The sequence below is a fragment of the Vicugna pacos genome, chromosome 23 (genome assembly GCF_048564905.1).
Source record: "Vicugna pacos chromosome 23, VicPac4, whole genome shotgun sequence".
Classification (NCBI taxonomy): Eukaryota; Metazoa; Chordata; class Mammalia; order Artiodactyla; family Camelidae; genus Vicugna; species Vicugna pacos.
The window spans coordinates 21,958,710-21,980,026 of NC_133009.1; the positions used below are offsets into that span (position 1 = coordinate 21,958,710).

At 44.8% G+C, this 21,317-nt stretch overlaps 1 protein-coding gene and 1 pseudogene across 2 annotated transcripts in view; one reads left to right on the plus strand and one right to left on the minus strand.

Moving 5' to 3' along the window:
• EPHX1 (epoxide hydrolase 1) overlaps window positions 1–12,366 on the minus strand; it is a 37,042-nt gene extending 24,676 nt beyond the window's left edge. The window contains exon 1 of one of the 2 annotated variants that reach the window (XM_015234818.3): window positions 12,121–12,366. The gene's annotated coding sequence lies outside the window, so the exon portion shown is untranslated. The remainder of the gene's footprint in view (window positions 1–12,120) is intronic. The other variant, XM_006198835.4, reaches the window with a different exon arrangement.
• An 8,462-nt stretch (window positions 12,367–20,828) lies between these two features.
• On the plus strand, window positions 20,829–21,300 carry LOC102528311 (large ribosomal subunit protein uL15-like; annotated as a pseudogene).
• The last annotated feature ends 17 nt before the right edge of the window (window positions 21,301–21,317 follow it).

The following is a 21,317-nucleotide window of genomic DNA, read 5'->3' on the forward strand; positions in this document are numbered from 1 at the left end:
AAAACATACGATTCATTTTAAGATTGATACTAAAAGTTCAAGGGAAATTCTTTTCTTGTCATTTGAATGCAGTCTGTGATGTAACAAAAAGTCATTTTGTTATTTTAAAGTAAATAAGAGATTTGGATTGGTGCCTTTGAAAAATAAGTATAAACTTGCTTTTGGATCAAAAGGTGGTTCAGCAGACATTGCCTGTGACTATGAGCTGGATTCTTTGCAGGCACAAGGAACAAGAAAAAGTCCTGTACCTGCTGAAGTTCATGCTCTAGTAGGACAGACAGACAGATGAACAAATAACACCCTTCCAATGATAGATACAATAATATATGTACACAGATGGAAGAGAAGTGTGCAAAGGTGAGAGTGGTAAGTCTGCCACAAAGACTTCACAGAGTAGAGGTCACTGAGTAGGGTTTTTAAGGATGAATAGGAGTTTACCAGGGAGAAAATACTGGTGGGATGGGGACACATCTAGGGAGAAGAGAGTTAAAGGCATGAAAGTAAGAAAGTGGAGGGTGTAGGCAAAGAACCACAAGAATCTACATCCATGTTCAGCATAAGAGTTAATGATTACAGACTTTGGATTGCAGACGTTTAATTTCTTTCTGTATTAGCTGAAAGGAGTTCCCACTTTATCTCTTTTATAAACTGTTACTGTCTCATGATGAAGCTGACTCAGCAGTTTTAATGCAGAAATCTTGTTTGCAACTCAGGTGACCTTTCTGTAAATCACATGCCAAGAGGTGTGAGGTAACAAAATATATTTGGGATGTAAGTATTTCATGGTTGTGTGAGAAAAAGGTGGCCTGGACAGGAGATTATGCAAAACCAACATCCCACCGCAGCTGCCCTTGGTGGTTTGGTTGCTTCGGCAAACATGCCCTCAGATTGAGATAGTGTGGCAGACTGCCAGCTATGTTTTCCTCTTCTTTCTCTATGACCTTGCTATTTTAGTTGGAGAAGCCCAGCTAAACACTGCATTTCTTGGCCCTCCCTGCAGCTCAGCATGACAGGGTAATTAGGTGCCGGTAAGAGCTGTAAGTGTATTTGAGGCAGAGCCATTTTGTGGCCCAGACCTTTGTGTGAATTAGGAAAAGACATCTATTACTCAAAATACTGTCAGAAAATAAATGTAATATACTGCTTTTGTTACAAGGCACCTCACTGCTGTCTGCTAGAAAGCACTTGTAAATAAAAATACAAATCCATGATGTCAATGCTGTGAATGGCATCTTTGTCCAGTGCACCACCTGCACAAAAGCACATGGGTCCTCTATGTGTGTAGAATACTATGTAGAGAGTCCTGAGTCAGCTGGGAAGCATGCACATTTTGCCCTTCCCCTTCCTTTTCATGCTTCTTGGGACACAGACCTGATCGCTGGACTCTGGGAGCCATTTTAGACTATGAAGTGATCTTAAGGATGGAAGTCAGAGATGATGGAGAAAGACAGAAGGATCTTGCATTCACCATGGAGCCGCCAGCCCAGCCCTGGATTACTTACTCCCAAACTTCCTTTGTATGACAGGAAAATAAACTTCTATATTATTTAATCCACTGTTATTTTGGGTTTTCTAATACATAAAGCCTAACATAATCCTAACTAATTGAGAAAGTTGGGGGAGAAGAGAATATATCAAGTCCCCCAGTGGAACAAATGCTCAGTCTTCAAATTTTTCAATGCTGTATTACTGTTCCAAGTCTGAAACATTTATATGATAAAGAAACATTTTCCTGCTGCTCCAATCACGGAAAGGTATGTTCTCAAAAGGCAGACACAGTCCAGTAGGTGAGCCCTCAAGGGGTGTTGTCAAGGATGGAATCATTGCTCTTGAAAACAGAGAAGGGTTTTTTCCCACTTGGCTCCAACTATTCAGACGGTTTCTGTAAATTAGATGAGAAGCAATTTTGTAATGCCTGTCAAAATGGAAAATACAGATGGCCTTTGGCCCAGGAGTTCTAGTTCTAGGAATTTATCCCCACAAAATACTGAATTTACATATGTAAAATGCCATATGTACAAGAATATTCACTGTAGCTTTTTTTTGTAAAAGCAGAAGATTGAAATAATCTAAATGTTCATCACTTAGGGACTGTGAAATAAGCTGTGACATTCATACAGTGAATACATGCAGAAGGTTGTTTAAAAAAAAAGGTAAGTTTATATGCTGCTATGGAAAGATCTCCACGATATATAGTTCAGTGAAAAAAATAGGGTGCCGGAAAAGATATATGATTAACGGTGCCATTGCTGTGGACCAGAGGACATATGCATCCACGTGGAAGGCTGTCTCTGAGAGTTCCCCCGGACACTGGCGACAGTGACCTCCTGCAGGGAGGCAACAAACTTTCACTGGAAAAGCTTTTTGTACCTTGAAAAAATATTTTTTTACCCAGTTCAGGTACTAGCTACTGAAAAACAAAATAATTATACTGTTTTTAAAATATGAAAAACCACAAGAGTGACAGTCCTCCCTGAAATCCCACTCCAGAGGTGAGTCAGACACCTCACAGCACCAGAGCTGCACTAACGCTCTCAGTAGCTGTGGCCAGGATGTCGCTGCATGACTCCCTAGTGGCCAAGAAGCCCCTGAGACAAAGGTGAATCTGAAACCCACGGGCAACTGAGGGCCAGGTGCCTGGTGAACATATGAAACGGGGTAAACAAAGCTGGCTGGGCTGTGGGAGAAACAGTGCTGCCAGAGAACTGGTCCAAATGGGGCCATCCTTTCTGTGAATGTGGTTCCCGCTGCCACCTCTGTACAAATGACAGACACCTGCATGTCTCTAGCCCAGTCCTCCCTCCTCTGAGCTCCAGACACACACACCCACCTACCTACCAATTCGACTGTTCCTCAGTGTGTATCTGAAGTTTTACTTGTCCCCCTAAACTTCGTCTCTTCTGGGGTTCCATCTCACGGTAGCTGGCGATACCCACCTTCCAACTGCTGAGCCAAAAACCCAGGCCATGTCTTTGAAACCTCTCTCCTACATTTCACCCACATCCAATCTGTCCTGGAGTTCTGGCAGCTTTATCTCCAAAGTACATCCCAAATCCATCTCCACCACCACCATCTGCCCAGGTTACCAGGTTCTGGTGGTCTCCCTGGACTACAGCCCAGTTTACTCGCCCCTGCTCTGCAGCCTCCAACACACTTTGCAGCCAGAGTCATCTTCTGGAAATGCAGATCTGACCCTGTCACACCCCCTATTAAAACCCTTAAATAGAGGGAAGGGTATAGCTAGGGGTAGAGTGTGTGCTTAGCATGCACAAGGTCCTGGGTTCAATTCCCAGTACCTCTACTGAAAAATAAACCTAAATTACCTCCCCCACCCAAAAAAACAAAACCAAACCCTTAAATAGCTTCCTGTCACTCTGGGGACAAAGCAACACTGGTTAATGTGGCCTTCAAGGCCTGTGTAGCCTGACCTGTCCACCACTCCTCCCCAACCCCCTCTAATCTCCTTTCAGTCCTGTGTGCTCACCTGCTCCCTCCCTGGACTCCCTGTAGTCCAGCTCCCTACTGCAGCACTTTGTAGAAAGGCTGGTCCCTCTGTCTGCGATGCTTTTCCCACCCCTTCTCAGCTCCTAACTCCCGTTCATCCTTCAGATTTCAGATCAAGCCTCCCTCCTCTGGGCTTCTTTCAGCACGGTGCACCTCTTCCTCCTAACCCTTGTCCAGCACATCTGTCCAAGAGGTGACATGGTATGGGCCGACCCCGCTGGAAGTAGAAGTTGAGGGTAGAGGCCAGGTCTGCTTTGCCCCACTGTGTCCCTAGTGCCTGGCATTTACTGAATGTTCAGTAAATATTTGTTGAAGCAATGAATTTAAAAATCCTTTGAATGACAGTGTTGAAAATGATCAGAACTTTTGAACAAAAAGATGGCTGAATTCACCTTGAGGACTTATAGATGACCTACTTCTCAGCCTAGTTTGTAGAGATGGGCCAGTATCCCGGGTGCACTGCAAACATCAGGGTTTGGGGTCTAAAAAGATGAGGATCAGACTCAGGAGGCTGATGAACACAATGAGGTGGTGTGTCTGCCAGCCTGCCCTCAGCAACTCCCCCACAACAAAACCAGGCAGGTGGTGACAACCTCACAGTCAGAAAATGCTCTTAAGGTCATGGAAAACTTCTCACTACTTAGTACTTATCACATACCTGGCCTTGGGTCAAGTGCATTACAGACTGAATCCCAACTGTCCTCCCACAGTAGAGGCCGAGAGGGTGGACACCGCCCTAAGCCTGCTGAGAAAGGCCAGCTCTGGCCGCAGGTGGGAATTCCTCCCTCTGCCCTGGTGTCCCATGTCTTCCTGACAGTGATTCAGACTCACAGGAGCTGAGAACCTTCTGTGCTCCTTCTGGGGGAGCAGCCCACAGGCATACATTGTGTGCCCCCCAGACGTAGGGCTGGGGGTCAGTGTGCTTCCTCAGCCTCGGCCCCTCACCGCCCTCCCCAGCCTTGCTGCTCCTCCTGGGTGGAAGGCGAAAGGAACATCAAGCAGAGGGGAAAGCAGATGGTTCCCCTTCCGCTCCAGGACAGCCTGCCAAGGAAGGCAATGCAAATGGGGAACGTTCCTCCAACAACGCTCACCGACAGCCGCGCAAGCCTGGGGCTCCCAGGGGCTTCCCAAAAGTGATGCCGGAAACTTCCAGGCCTGTTCACCATAGCAGAGGCCACTCTGGCTCAGGATGGATGGGGGTTAACCCTGGGTTGGGGGGGTGCTCCGTGATTGCACAGCCCAGCACAAGGCCAGCCTCTCCATCGGCAGCCATTTCCCTTGAACCCCTGTGGCCGGTGCCCTGGGGCAAAGCCAGCTGGGCTGAACTCTGCACTGGGGTGAGAGCTGTGTTTATCTCTCTGCAAGATCTGGGCCAAGCCCTGGGAGAGCAGCAGCCTGGGGCCAGCACCCGGGGAAAGGAAAAATGTCATTTGTAGGCAAAAACAAAGGAAAGTAAACATGTAAAAACAGTGGGGGTGGGGGCAGCCTTCTCATGGAGAACTCTGTTCTGGGGCCTGAGTGAGGCACATCACTACCTGCCTTGGAGTGTCTCCCCGCCCCCGGCCCCCAACTACACATGTACGTGTATAGATGGATGGAAAGAGCACCCTTAGTGACTGCTGCTCTGATGCCACCCTGCGTGGAGTCAGGAGCCAGCTCAGCTAGGGGTCAGGTACTAAGTGCCGGCTTTGAATCCTGGCCCTACTGCTCACCAGCCGTGCAACCTTAGGCCAGTGACTTCAACTGTCCAAGCCACAGCCTCCCCACCTGTGAGATGGACAGAATAAAGTACCTCCCTTACTGAGTTAACGCAGGTAAAGTGGCCACACAGGGGACTATTTTCACAGGCATTCACCTTTTTTTTGAATCCTGAGAACACTACAGGTGAGGGAGAGGGCCTTAGCCTGAAGATGAGGGAACTTTCCCTAAGAAAGTGCTACCTGAACCAAGATGGGAAGTTAAGGAGCGACCCTTGCAAGAGGGAAAAGCATAGGGTTTCCCGGGTGAACATGAGGTCCGAAGGCCAGTGTGGCTGGAAGGCAGAAAGTGTGGGAAAGCGCAGCCTGGAATAAGGAGGAGGCTCTGGGCTCTGAGGCCTGAGTGAAAGGAGCATTAGCACCTACCTGGAGGATCTGGATAGGTGAAGGGGGGGCCATATGGGTGGGCTGGCTGGCCCGGAGCAGCTTCAGAGAGGAGATGGTGACCTCCACAGATTTTAAATGTCCCTGAGCTGGGGAGTGGGGGCTACCACGAACTCATTTATACAACCTTCCATGAAGACTTTTAGTTAAACAATATAAGGGCGATCAGATTCTCCACACCGCAGAGTTCACACACTCAGGCTAGGGGAGTTTCTTTTGAAGTCCTGTTCCATCTCACGTTCTACCAATTAAAATAAGAGCTGTCATGACCGGGACATTGTGCGGTACATCAGAAATTGACACATTGTAACTGACAGTACTTCAATAAAAAAAGCAATTAAAAAAATAAAATAAAAGCTGTCAAGTTTTCTACTGGTTCTAAATTACCAGAGAAAAACCAGAGTGGAACACAATTCACTGCCTTTGAGGAAAAAACATTACTTTCTGTGGAATTTCAGTACCTGGCATTATCTATGAGGAAAGAAAGACTTCTATTTCAGGAGATAATAAGAATGGGCCATATAATACACTTATTTGGTTTTCTTCCCACCATTAACCAAACCCTGACCCCCTCTCCCCTCCCCAAGCCTGCTTTTCCTTAACAATATGCTCTCCATCTGGAAGCTTCCTCAATAGTGTGTAACAGGAGCGCACAGTGAGCTGGGCCGCTGCTCCGCTCCGTAACCTGAGCTGGCTTTCTTGTCTGTGCTTCACACAGAGCAGCCCCAAGCACTAGGGTCAGAGTTCAGGGAATATTCTGGGTTGTTGATGTCCTGGTGGCAGTTAGTTTGCTTGTATCAATGTCTGGGTTGCAAAGAGAAATAAAAAGTAACAAACAGCTAAAACTATTTCCGGAGTTCAACCAGAGATCCAGGGACAACTCGGAAATTAAGATGTTCCATTTTGACACTGTGACTGACCCTGAAAACTGTCCGTGGGAAGGAGGCACAGAACCGCAAGGGCAGGGGGCCGCCTTCCCCCAGCTGGTGGCCAGGCCTGTCTGCTCCTGCCTCCTCACAGGGATAACTTGGTTCACAGAAAGACTGGAAAGTGGGAAAGTACATCCATTCTCCCCACCGAGAGTTGGTAAGAGAGTCAGACTTCCCTGGGCCCTTGGCATTCACGGCAGGGATTAATCATGGAGCTTGGCACTGGAACCAAAATATTTCTCTTACTTACCAAAAGGTCCAAGTCTCTCCAGTTTTAACAAGAAGAGTAGTACAAACGAAAAGACACCCAATGTACCAAAGGTCATTCATTCCACACGGGAAGCCAAGTCCCAAGCTGAGCTTTTGGGGGACAACCCGAGGTTGCGGTCCTTGGAGAAGTGGGGAGGGCCCATGCCCAGCCACCTGAGGAACACTGCATGGGTCTTTGACTTCCGCCCCCTCACGGCTCTTGTCGCAGGCCACAGACTCGCTAGAGCTCACAGCCCTTCCATCAGTGTGTCTCTGGGCATCATCACCCACCATGAGGAAGCCCAAAGAAGCCCTGGACTAGAACATGGGGGTAGCAAGACTCCTTACACACATCATCTTGTGGACTACAATAACCCTGAGAAATAAGAGGTAGTTTTTTCTTGTTTTAAAGAGATTTAAGAGGGGAGGGTATAGCTCAAGTGGTAGAGCGCATGTTTAGCATGCACAAGGTTCTGGGTTCAATCCCCAGTACCTCCTCTAAAAATAAATAAACCTAATTACCTCCCTCCCCCTACTAAAAAAAAAAGATTTAAAAATTAAGCTCAGTGGAGAGGAATACAGCTCAGTGGAAGAGCCCATGCTTAGCATGCACAAAGTCCTGGCTCATCTCCAGTATCTCTATTTTAAAAAAGAAGAAGAAGCTCAGAGAGGCTAAGTAGTCTGCCTGAATTAACCCAGCTTGTAAGTGCCAAAAAGACATTTTAATTCAATCTGTTTTTCAGTCTTTCTAAAGGCAGCAAAAACTCCTAACCTGGGACAAAGCTTATGGTCCCCACTTGTGGGTTAGCTACAGAATCCTCTGGAAAGTCCTTGAACTCCTCAAATACAAGAACATTTTCTTCCTTCTAATGCAAGCACTTTCAGTTGGGCTTGGAGAGCTTAACAGGTGTGGCTCTGCAGTAGCTGAATGGTGCACTAAATTGGCTTCTTACAAGAACGGTGCCCACTGCCAGACAGCGAAAGCCAAGACAAAGACAATAGAGGCCAGTGGACAGGAAGACTCCACTCCAGCTCCTTGAGCCCACCTGGAGGAATGCTTGTAGGCTAGACTTTAGAGTGACAATAGCTGCTCTCTGGTGACAAAGGATGAACTATGACCTCTCTCAGGAAAGTAATCTGAGTCATTCCTTAGTATCTGTGGGAGATTGGTCCCAGGACCCTCTGGATACCAAAATCCATGGATGTTCAGGTCCCTTATATAAAACAGCATAGAATAGTCGGCCCTCTGTCTTGGTGGAGTCCACATCCATGGAATAAGAGGCTGTTTCAGTTTGAACTTGGTTTGCACAATCGTGTATTTAATTATACAACCAAAGTCAGTACTGTACAGTTCTCTTCTTGGCAAGAGCGCATCTGCTGCTCCCTCCTCAGGCAAGGGGATGGGGTCGCTGGATCTTTGGCAAAGCTCTGGATCCCTCCTGGGAGAACTGCTGGGGTGATTGTCCCTGCTGCAATCTCCCCACCTGACCACACAGTTCCCTGCAGCCTCTGCTCCTAGACCACTGGGCCCAGGCCAAGAACCACACGGGAAGCCCACAAGTGACCCCATGGGGCCAGCTGGGCTGGGTGATGACATTTCTGCCTCAACCCTGGGCCCTCGACCTCTGCCTGGGGTTTTGCTCCCCATATCCCAGGCCAGGCCCTTCACTTTGTGTGCAGCTGCCCTCAGTGACCTGGCATAGGCTGCGGGGCCCACCCAGGCCCCACCCAAACTAACCACTCCCCACTATTTCCATTTCTGAAGATCCCTTTGGATTTTTAACTACAGAATCATTACATAGCAGAGCTGTAAGAAGTCCTGCAGGTTGTGTAGCCCAACCTCCTCACTCCATGGATGAGGTCCATGGAGGAGACACATTAATGGCAGAGTTGGGACACAAGCTGGGTCTTCTTTCTGTGTCAGTTCTCTTTCCACATCACTGTATTACCTCTCAAAGGAATGAATCACTCATGATGGGATGAAGGGCCCTATCAGAGGTGGGTTTTAAGCATGGGAACCTAGAGGCCCTTTAAGTCACCACAGGCCTGCTCCATCTGTGCTCACTCCAGCCCCAGTGGGTAAGCTCCGGACTGTTTCTTCAGCAGGAGAGCAGCTCACACTGAGCCCTCCATTATTTTGAAAGTCCAGTTGTGTTCCATGTCTTTGAGTAACTCAGCTCAAGTTTGGAGAAATGGAATCTGGACGGCCCCTGCCTTCGCATGTCTGGGCAGGGCCAGGAAGCTGGAAGTCAAGGTGCAGGTGAGCCATCACTAAGCCTGGGCCTACTGGGCTCTTATGTCCATGGGTATGTTGCTGTGCACTGATGACATGGGGGCTCCCTGAGACCCCCAGCTGGTGCTGGATTTAGACAGCAGACATGAACCAGGACACTATAGGAGGAGGGTGGGGTAGGCATTCCACCTCCTCCAATGGTTGGATGCTCTTTCTCTAAAGGTCCCTCTGCTCAAAGAGCCCCGACTCATTTGCTTCCTACAGACATCCCACTCCCATAAGTCTGAACCAGCCAGTGTGCTTGAGGCATAGCTGAGAGGCAGGTGGGATCACACAGGGAGCATGTGGGCTGGAGCAGATGGTGTTGAGGTTCACCCTGGCTGCCTTGCTGAGCAGTTATTTTCCATGAAAGACTTGTCTTTCTTGGAACTGGAGGTGGAGGAACCTCTTGTTCTCAGGCTGGGCCAGTTCAGTTTATCCACTAGTCACTCACACCAAAGGACACTGGTGGCAGCTTGGTTCACACTTAGCAAACAGACAAAACTCATCCATGGCAGACACATGCCTGCCACAGGGCCTCGGCACTTGCTTTTCCCTTGGCCTGGTGCACAGTCGCTCCAGACAGCAGCTTGCCACTCCCTTAATCTTCAGTATTATTTAAACATCCCCTCTCATGAGACCTTCTCTTTTTACCAGACCCGCCCCTCCTTTCTTCAGTGCTTTATTTTGCCCCATGGCACATGTCACTTTCTAATATACTTTATATTTTACAAATTTAGTTTGCTTATTGTCCATCTTTCCCCCAGCAAAACTGCAGACTCTGTAAAGGCACGTTCCCTGCTTAGGACCCCTGCGTGCCCAGGGCAGAGCCTGCACACTGTCGGCAGTCCGCATGCATTGCCCACAGCTGCTCAGGGAAATGCCAGAAGTCTTCACCTGGCCCTCCTAGGTGCGGAAATTTGGGAAAGAAAAACCACTGAACACTTTCAGAGTTTTTTGGTAAGTCAGACCTATTGCGGCCAGTGACAGGCCCCCACAGCGTCCCGAAGCCCTGACTCCCTGAAAGAAGCAACCACCACACTGAAGAAAATAATTACTTTCCAGAGCAGTGAGGCTTCTTGCAAATGTTTACTTTAAATAATGCTGAGAAGGCTTTGTTCATAAGGGAGGATTGGTCAGGCCTTGAAAGACAGATGGGATCTAGAGGGAGAGATATAGTGAGCAGAGGTAGGGAGATGGCGAGTGCGAGCTGCACTGGGTTCATTTGGCTGTGTTGCAAGGTTTGCTTAGAGCAGTAGTAAGGCTTGGGAGAAAAATAGCTTTGAGACAGATTTTAAATGGTCTATGGAGCAAGGACAGGGAGTTTAGACTGCTATTCCACTTCTACTGGGAGTAGTTTATAGACCACATTTGGAATTTAAACTTATTGTCATTTGGTACTGATTTTTACAATGAACGTTCTTTTAAATAGCTCATTAAGAAGAGGCAATAGTTCTGCTTTTTATAGTATTTCTTTGTTCCTTGCTTTCATAAGGTCAGCCTGACCTGGGTGGGCATCATTTGACTTGGCTTTAGTGTAGCCAAACAATAATGCACTGGCAGGAGAGCTCTGAGTTGCTTTGATTTATGTGTGGAAAAAGCCACTATCTGAAAGTTCCTTCATTTTCAAAGGCACAGACTAGCCTCTCTGTCATATAAAGGGTCCCAGTGACCTCTGGAAGAAGAGAATTTGAAATGTACAGTGGTAAGAATGAAGGGAAATTTGTTTTTAATAGAAACAATACCCCAGATCCTCTTTGATGGTATTACAGAATTTTTTTTTGCAATTTTCCTGGGATTGAGGGCAGTGTTGCATATGGTGGGAAACTGTTAACTAAAGTCATGCCTCTCTGTATAGTGTGTCATAACATTAAAATTTACTTTTTAGTGTGAAAAAAATTATGCTGAATTCAGAGGAGTCTGCAGAGTGGCACTGCCAATGTTCTCAACAATTTCCTAGACCAACTCATAAATCCCAGCAAAGCCCATGTACTGTATGCTGAGTTGCCAAACGCATAGGGCCCCCTAACCTCCTCCCAACCCTCCTCCACGTGCTGAACCCTCACCGAGCTAGGGGAGGCAGGGCAGAGAGAGGGAGTCTTCCCATCCAAGCGCCAGGGGCCCACCCAGGCTTTGTGCAGCCTGCAGTTTATACAGTGGAGCAGAGTGAAGGGGGTCGGGACGCAGCTTTAAGAAAAAGAAGTCAAAATTAGGATCACAGCATTGCTAGAGCCCACTGCCCGCACCCCTACACCCAAAGCTTCAGAAGGGGCCGAGCAAGTCAGGGGCCAGAGCTCAAGTTCACAGCTTCCTGCCAGAGAGGGAAGCCTAATCGGTCTCGGATCTCTGCTGAGCTAATCCTCAGACTGATCGCATTTCTCGGCTACTGCTACCGGCGAACTCTTAACCTTCGGCCCAATTTCAACTCTTTTGTGCTCTCAGCTGAGCGAGTCGGCCTTCTCTCCCGAGAACAGAGCAAGAGGCGGGAGAGAAAAATTGGGGCGGCGGACAGAGATGGAAAGAAAGCACGCTTCAACTAAAAGACTTGAGATGGGTTTTAGGAGTCTGGTGACAAACAGGTGCGTTTCACCGCGTTGAGCGAGACGCACCCCTGAAAGCAATACTCTCCGGGATAATCAGTCAAGGGGACCCCGCTGCCCAGGCCTGCGAGTGTCCACCCAGTCCAAGGCCGCCTTAGTCCTTGCCCCAGTGGCCCTTGTCCGCTCGCAGGGCTCGCGCGGGCCTCTTCCCGGAGCCGGGAGCACTGGGTGAGGGCGGGGGGTGCAGAGAGGGCCGGGGGCCGGGTGGCGTGTGCGGTCCCTGGGTCGGGGATGGAGCTACGGACAGCGGGGAAAGAGGGCGGGAGCGCAGGCCTGTCTGGAAATCTCCCTAGAGCCCTGGCCGGACAGCGCCAGTCGACAGCGTCCCCCAGCCCGCAGGATCCCGATCCGCCTTTGCGTCCTGGGAGCGCGGTCCCTGCCGCCCGTATCTCGTAAACTGCGCACGACGCGTCCCAGGCGCTTACTTACGGTCGTCGGCTCGCTAGCTTCAGGGCTCGGCGGCAGCAGGTGCGCGATCCCTCCGGCTCCCGGCTCCCGGCTCCCCTGGTTTCTGATCCGTGCGTCCCCCGCCAACCCCTCGCTGACCACGCCCGAGTTCGGCCTCCTAGCGGGGCGGTCTGGGCCCCGGCCCGGGGCGGCCTGGGAGACCCGGGTTCAGTCCCGCTCCGCCCCCGTTACCAGAGCGACCCGAGGAACTCTTCACCTTTGTAAGCTCTGCCTCTGCTTTGGAAGAGGGCTGTCAAAGTGCGGTCCGCCGATCTGAGCACAGAAACGGAGCTGAAGTATTTAGCAATTTATGCAGTGACTCTGTCAACTGAATCAAAATAAACAACCCCCACCCTCCCAAGCTGGCACATTGTATGACTTTTAAAATTTCATCTTTCTAGCAATTCACTGTTACTGTATTTTTCACATGTACGTTTCCAATCCAGGACAGACTGGGAAATTTAAAAGCAAACCAATCTGTCTTTCAACACAAGGTCTGAAAAGCACTAGTCTGGGTGAAAGTAAGACCCACTCAAAGAAGTCGTCATGGTGAGGACTGAGATCTACAACGCTGAGTTCGAGGCCTGGAGAGTAGCTGCTTAGTCAGTCCCCTCCAGTTCAGGGGGAACTGGGCACCCAGGCCAGTGGATACTGGGTTCTTTTGACTTCTACAAGTGTTAATTCCCAGAACTTCATCCTTAGAAAACTTACCCAGTCACCTTTGTCATCGTGCCACTTAATCGCCTCACAACCCCTCCAGCGCATCTTTTACGTGCTCCGAGATGCAGCTGTTTCAACAATGGGCATCCTCAAGATCTCAGTTGGCAGACCACAACCAGGGCCTGTTAATAGGGATATTAAGCTTCTGACTGTCATCCTGCATATAACTTTAGCATAAAATTGATCCCCTTGGCCTCCAGCCTTACTGCTCATCCTGGCCCAAGAACTCTCCATTTCAATTAAGGGAGGCTGCTCCTGGCTGACAAACACACTCAACTCAATCCCATCTCCAAACTTTCGCTCATGAAGTACACCTGTCAAGGGTGCTCTCCTGCATCCAAACATGAAATCCTAGTGTCCTTTAATTCCACACCCTCCTACAAAAGTCTTCTCTCACCCCTGCAGTCTCTGGCATTTCTGTGCTCCTTTAAAACTTGCAGTCTATGAGATTCCTCCATCCCTCCCCCAAATCTTTCAAACAGAAGTCTGCCTCTGGCCATTTTACCAAGGGACTCAAATTTGTTACTTTTAAAACTGCAGTGATGATGAAAACATTCTAAAATTAGATACTGGTGATGATTGTAGCACCACAACTCTGTGAATATACTAAAAACTACTGCATTGTACACTTTAAAAGGATGGATTTTATAGCATGTGAATTATATCTCAATAAATCTCTTATTTTTATATAAAAAATGCAATGAGATTGTCACCTCACTCCTCATTCCTGTATCCTAATCTCCTTGGTTGGATCATCCATCCAACATTAGAATATGAAATCTGAGATAGTCCAAGATATTTAAAAGTACAATCTACATATAAATAGTAAATAAATAAGTCACCGAGTCCAACTCAACAGGGCAAAATTTAGACAGATTTCTACTGCTTTGGGGCAGAAGCTGTTGAAAGATTTATGGAGCAAAAGAATGGGTGTAATGAGAGCAAAGGATATTCTTCTATACAAACTTCCAGAGAGTTTCCAGGTACATCAGGGAAAATGAAAAATAATATATATGGGGGATACTTTAGGATAAAAATTGTAGGTACATTCCTCATTCACTGGGGAGGAAACAACATTCTTTATGCCAAAAATGCACAATATGAATCTAATCATGAGGAACCATCAGGACAAAAAAAACCCTAATTAACATTCTACAAAATAAATAGCTTCTACTTCTCAAAAATGTCAATGTTTAAAAAGGGTCAATGTCATGAAAGACAAGGAAAGGCAGATAAAATATTCATGATGAAAGGAGACTAAAGAGTCATGAAAATGAATTGCAATGCTCTATTCTAGACTGAACCAGAAACTGTTGAATATTATTGGGACTATTGGGGACATTTCAAGAAGGTCTATAAATTAAATAATAGTGTTATAGTAAATGTTAAATATCTTGATTTTGAGAATGAATTTTTTTCTAAGTGAATATCCTTGATCTTAGAAAGTACATATTGAATTATTTAAGGAGTAATGGAACATCATGTCTGAAATATTTATTTAATTTCATATGGAATATACAAATATTCCAAACTATATATATGCTACATGTGTATATATATATATGGAGAGAGAGAATTATAAAGCAAATGCAACAAAATGTTAACAATTAGTAACTCTGGGTAAGGAGTATATGGGAGTTTCTTGCACTGTTCTTGCAACAACTTTACTGTAGGTTTGAAATTATTCTGAAATAAAAAGTTTTAATAATTGTGGATCAAACAAACATATGCATTTACCTCAGCTTCCTACTGAAAACACTGTGAAAATATCTACAGAGGGAGAGAAAAGCTATAAATTCTACAAGGACAAAGTGGCCAAAAAGGCAACAGCAGAGGAGAAATGCCAATAAAATTTTTGGCGAAAAGTAGGGTGACTGATTAAACAGAACAGATAAAGCTATAAACCTTTCTACAACTAGAAGCAAGCAGATTCTTGCCCTAGACTTGTAGGGATCACAAACTATAACCCATGGGCCAAAATCAGACCCACAACCTGTTTTTGAAAGTCAAGTTTTAGTGGAGCACGGTCATACTTGTTTGTTCACATATCATCTATGGCTGCTTTACGACAACAGAGTTGAGTAGTTGCCTATAAAGCCTAAAATATTTATTTATTATCTGGCCCTTAGGAAGCATCTACCTTACCTGCCTTACAGCCTGCGGTCTTAGGAGCTAGAGATCTGGGGAATCTCTGAAGGCAAATGTGTGGGGAATGGTAATCTGCAGAGACCTTGAGTGTCCCTGGGTGTTCATGCTGGGTATGCCAAGAATGTAAGGCAAAGACTGAATCATGGGTGTTATTGTTTAATGGGTATAGAAGTTCAGTTTTGCAAGATGAAAGGAGTTCTGGAAATGGGTGGTGATGGTGGTTGCATGACAATATAAATGAATGTACTTAACACTAGTTAACTGTAAACTTAAAAATAGTTAAAATGGTAAATTTTGTTATGTGTATTTTAACACACACACACAAGAAATTGGAAAATAAAAACCCTAGGAAGATTAATTTAAAGTTTGTATAAGGAGAATTTATATCTCCTGCCCCTTGTTCTTGCTCCAAGCCAGTGACAAGCCCTCCCTCACCTTGTCTTCTGGAAACTGAACTGAGAGGCTTCCACCTCAGGGGCACTAGGCCCAAGGAGAACAGGGATGTGAGTCCTGACTGAAAACAGTGGAACCAGGTGAAAGTCTTCACATTAACCTGTGAGTCCCTCCTCAGCCCCTTCCCTCTCCGGCTCACAGAACACTGTCTCCAGGTGATAATCCCCAGGCAGGGGACTGCCTGCTTGGGGGATGTGTCTCTGAAATAAATGAGCAGTCCTCAAGAAAAAAGCTGCAGATGGTGACATTGGGGGGCCTAATACCAAAACAGCTGAGGTCAATCAGGCTACTGCCTGCCATGTACACAGAACTTCCAATTGGTGTTTTAGTGTCTCACTCCTAAATACTGAAAGATCACCAGACACGGGAAAGCCGCCAACACGAAAGGCAGAGCCCAAAACAGAGAGAAAGTGCTCACAGGCAACCAGAATATCCTCAAAGAGACAAGACATCAATTGTATCTATGAAACAGGAACAAGATAACATAATATAAAGAAGCATTCAGAGAATTAGAAAGCACTTTTTGAAACTGAAAATTTAACAGAAAGGTCAGAAGATAGAATTGAGGAATACTCCCAGAAAAAAACAGAACACAAAGCAGAGATGGACAGTGAAAGAGAAAAAAGGAAAAGAAAATCAGAAGATCAATCCAGGAAGTCACCAGACTAATATGAGTTCCATAAGAGAGAAAAGAGAATACAGAGAGAAGGAAATCATTAAAAACATAATCCAAGAATATTTCCCAAAGTAAAGCATGAGTCTCCAGATTAAAAACACACAATACAAAGCCAGAAAAACACACCAATGAAAGTCACTGTGAAATTTCAGAATAGTAAAGAAAAAGAGAAAATCTAAAAACTTCTGGAGGTGGGGGAATACCAAAAAAACAAAAATAGGTTAACACAAAGCTCAATAATCAGAATGTCATTAGACTTCTTTAGCAGTAACACTGGATGCCAAAAAAATAGTGAAGCAAGGCCTTCAAAAGGTATGAGAAAATTATTTCCAAGAAAGAATTATACCATGAAGTGTGAGGGCAAATTAAAGACATTCTCACACATATAAGGACTAAATACATTTTACTTCTCATGTACCCTTTTCTAAGGATGTTACTAGAGGATGTGCTCCAGCAAAACAATTGGGTAAATCATGAGAGGGGGAGACATGGTATTTGAGAAACAGGGGACCTAATAGAGGAGCAGCAAGAGGAATCCTAGGTTGACAATTGTGCATCAGGCTTAAAGAGCAACCTGTCTAGATTAGAAGAGGAAGACAAATGGCTGGGAGGTAGGTCTCCTGGGAAAATATGAAATTATACATTAACTTAGTGAAGTTTTTGGAAAATCACATGAAAAGTATTCGTCATATCTAATGGCATATTTAGGGGAAAAGAACAAAGGAAAGGAAGCTAAAAAGTAAATAAAGGAGGAAAATGATTAACAACAGGAAAAACAAAGTTGCGCAAGAAAGAAAATGTAATGAGTACACTGCTTGGCTGTGTAGTCAGCAATATTTACAGAGTCATCATTATGTAAACCGTATTGACTTAACAAAATTATTATTATTATTACTATCTTGGAAGGATGAAGTAGGGGTAGGTGTATAATACTTAAGTCTTTATTATAGGAGAAAATCAACAATGTCTAAAATTGACAAACCAAGAAAATACGATTTATAAGCATATTATTTAGATATGCAGAGGTAAATGCCAAAAGATTTGAAAGTAGAGTGGGAAAAATGAGGGAAGGGGATTATTATATTTTATTCTAAGTCTTGTTTATTTGATTTCTTAAAAAACCATGTACAGCAAAAATAGCAATTCATTTTAAAATATTATTTTCTGAGGCCATTGCACACTCCAGATTTATTGCTTTGCCGTCCAGATTCTAAAGCATTTCTTACATGCTTCCCAACTCCAGGCTCATGTCAGTTCCAATCAACTACTGTTTCCTTCTGCTCCCACTCAAGCTTTTCCTTCATGCTTATTCGCTATGGGGCTCCTGCCCCGCACTCTCTGCTCTCTGGATGCTTATCGATAAATTTCTTTTCGGATGTTAATTGAAAGATTATTGGTTGCCCCAGACCTGTATGTATTTTATTATAGTTAGACTCTCATATCACGCAATCATTTCTCACTGCAACCAATCCTGGCTTGACAAGAAACCTTATTTCTTGCCAGTTCCAATTACAATTCTTGACAAACAGCTTACGTAATTTTGTGGGTTTTGCCTTTATAAGCTTCCCTCATTTTACAGTCGAGCGGAACACAGTTCAAGTGCTTCTTGAATCTGTGTCTCCTGGGCTATAATCCTCAATATGGCTCAAATAAAACTCTTCTATTCCTATTATAGATTGGTTTCTTGATTATTTCCATCAACACAACAAACCAACCAATAAACAAATACAAGCAGAACCCCCAGTTTCTAGAAACTTGCCCATGTACAATGGAAAAAAGAATTCACAAAGATATCTTTTGGGGGATTATCAAGAATGACAAAATAAAATAATATGCTCTATGCACTGAGTCAATACAGTTAGAAAATAATTTTAGATTTTAAATAGATTTCATATTTCATAAAAAGATGCAAATAAAGAGGAAAGACGCAAAATGTTGGATTTCTAAGTACTTTTCCTAGGTCCTCAGAAAGGTGGAAGGGTGTATTACTCAACAATCCTGAAATTTCTTTTAAATGACCTCGCACTGACCACTTCCTCCCAGGTTTCTTGAGATCTCTGACTATATTATATTCCCAGGACTTTAAGATCAATGGTCAACAATATTATCAAGTGAATATCAAAGTTCAGCAGAAGAATTCAGTTAAAAAAAAGGAAAGCCAGTTGTAAACAGTTTATACACGAAGTTCAAAAGCAGGCAAGGCCTCTTGAGCCCTCTGTGGGTCTTCACTGAACACTGCTAATGACTATGCCTTATTTGAGTGTGAGAATCGTTTCGTTCTTGTTTTGCACAGGATGGGGGGAGTGTTAAACTTGGTAGTTTACTCAGATTCAATCCTTTGAAGCCTCATGGCCCCACATGGTTTTAAGACAACAATAATTTTTGCCACCCCACCCCCCTATTCTCACTGAAGAGCAAAATCCAGGTTTAACCTGTTTAACAGGTTCTTTTTGTATTTGTATATTTAAGTTCTTTTCTTTTTTAACCTCATCTTTGGCACTACCTATTGAAGACTTCAAAATTAGCTCTTTCTTCAACTGCCCTCACTACACCAACTTTCTTCCTCCCTGTGTTCCCCCCCAAGTTTTAGTTATATCAATATTCAGTGTTTTCATTATTATGAAGGCAACTCAGGGCAGAGAATAACAACCATGATTTTCTTTTCCTATATAACATGATGCTTTCCTTAGAATTAATATTTTTAAAATTTGGTTGGTTTCCTTATGTACCGATCACTACTTCACCTCTAACCTTTCTTATCACTCACTTATCCAGATCTCTTCATGGTAAATTCATTCACATCAGATTTTCTCCAATTGCATTTTCTTGAAGAAGTGCCTCAGGAGCCCTCTGACCTGCCTCCCATCTGGTCTGGTTGCTCCATCCCTGGGGCACAGCTGTCATCTGAGTTCCCGTTTCACCAGCATCCTGGGGATTCCTCCCTGCTCTCTCCTGTGTTAGTTATCTACTTCCTAAATCCCATGCCTTCCTTTCTTGGTTCACTCCATTTTAGAGGAACACATCCTTGAGTGGCTTCTTGAAAAAGGGTCTATGAGAGGTAAATTTTTGAGGCATTGTGTAGTAGATCACTGTTCCCAGGGATTTGCTGGGTATAGATTCCTGCCCTTTGCTATGTGGCCTTTAGTGCCTCCCTACAGATGAATCTAATTCCCCATATCACTGATACATGGCTTGAACATGTCACTTGCTTTGACCAATAGAATATGATGTGACATCTGAGCAGAAGCTTTAAGTTTCAAGGTTCTGCTCTGGAATGAAGACCCTGGAGCAGGAATGGGGCCGTGGAGCCACAGTCATCTGTGATCTGAGCAAAAAATAAACCGTTTTCAAGGTACTGAGATTAGGGAGATACTACTTCAGCAAAACTTTATCTAAATGTGTCTGGGAAATGTCTTTATTCAATGCTTCCCATTGTTTGGCTGAATACAAAATTCCAAGATGGAAATAACTTTTCTTGACAATTTTGAAGGCGTTACTCCATGATCTTCCAGTTTCTAGTATTGTCATTAAGAAGTCCAAAGTCATTGTCACGCCTGATCCTTTTAAAGAACTCCCTTTTTTTTCCTCTGGAAGCTTACAGGATCTCCTCTTTATCACCATTTTCCTGAAATTCTGAGATCATCAGTCTCATATTTGATATTTGGTCTATTTTCACCCTTTGTGCAAGGCACTAGGAGGGCCCTTTCAGCCTGGAAATTCATGTCTTTTAATTTTGCAAAAATTTCTTAAATAATCTTATTGATTTCTTCCACTCCATTTTCTTTTTCCTGGAATTTCTGTTATCCAAATCTTGAACTGCTTTTCCTGTCATACTTGATTTTTTTTTTCTGCTTTTTTTTTTTCCTTTTTGGCTCTATTTTCTGAGATATTTCTGCAATTTTTTTCTTTTCACACTTCTACTTTTTCACTTTAGCTGTCATGCTCTTAATTTCCAGGAGTCTTTTTTGTTCTTTTAATCTAGGTTCCCCTGAAAGTAGAGCCTGAGACAAAGGCTTACATATAGTAGCTTATTTGGGAAGACATCCCAGAGGTAGGAGTAAGGGCTGGGAGATGAAAATGTAAATGAGGAAAAGACAATACAAGGATATGTTTTCAACTTGGCCACTGCTCTGGATAACTGGGACTTGATTCTGCGGGACCTTCTGAGAAGCTTTCCAAAACAAGTCTCAGAACTGCCCACCCAGGGAGCAGAAAGTAGAGTATTAGCTTCCATCCCTCATTGGTCAAAGGTGAACCTCACAGGCTTTGACTTCCTGCATTTCTGGGTTCCATGTGCATGGATGCCAAGAAGAGTGGTGTTAGACTGAAACCATAAAGGAATGGACTAAGAGAGAAAGTGACTATTATCAAAAGGTGAAACTTCTGCATGGCAGAAGGTACCTGTGGTAGCTTGAATAATGGCTCCCCCAAAGATATCCCTGAACTAATCCCCAGAACGTGTGAATACGTTATCTTTTAGGACAAAAGAGACTTTGCAGGTGTGATTAAAATAAGGAGATTATCCTGGGTTGTCACATTAAGTGAAATAAGTCAGGAGGGGAAAGACAAATATCATATGACATTGCTTATATGTGGAATCTTAAAAAAGATACAAATTTATTTACAAACCAGAAAATAGATTCACGGACATAGAAGACAAACTGTGGCTCTTTCATCTCGGCTGCCGACATGTAATCCAGACAAAGGAAGACCTGGAAACTTAGGGGCCACATAAGCCACGGCCATGGCCCCCTCAGCAAACACCAGAAGCATCTGGGATGCCAGGGTAATGCTGGTGGCATGCATCACCACAGAATCAACTTTGACAAATATCACCCAGGATACTTTGGGAGAGTTGGTATGAGGCATTACCACTTAAAGAGGAATCAAAGCTTCTGCCCAACTGTCAACCTTGATAAATTGTGGACCTTGGTCAGTGAGCAGATATGGGTAAGTGCTGCCAGGAACAAGATTGGAGCTGCTCCTCTCACTGACGTGGTGCGATCGGGATACTACAAAGTTCTGGCGAAGGGAAAGCTCCCTAAACACCCTGTCATGGTGAAGGCCAAATTCTTCAGCAGAAGCGCTGAGACCATTAAGGATGTGGGTGGTGCCTGTGTCCTTGTAGCTTGAAGCCACCTGGTGGGAGATTCATTAAATATCATCAAGTGCTTTAAA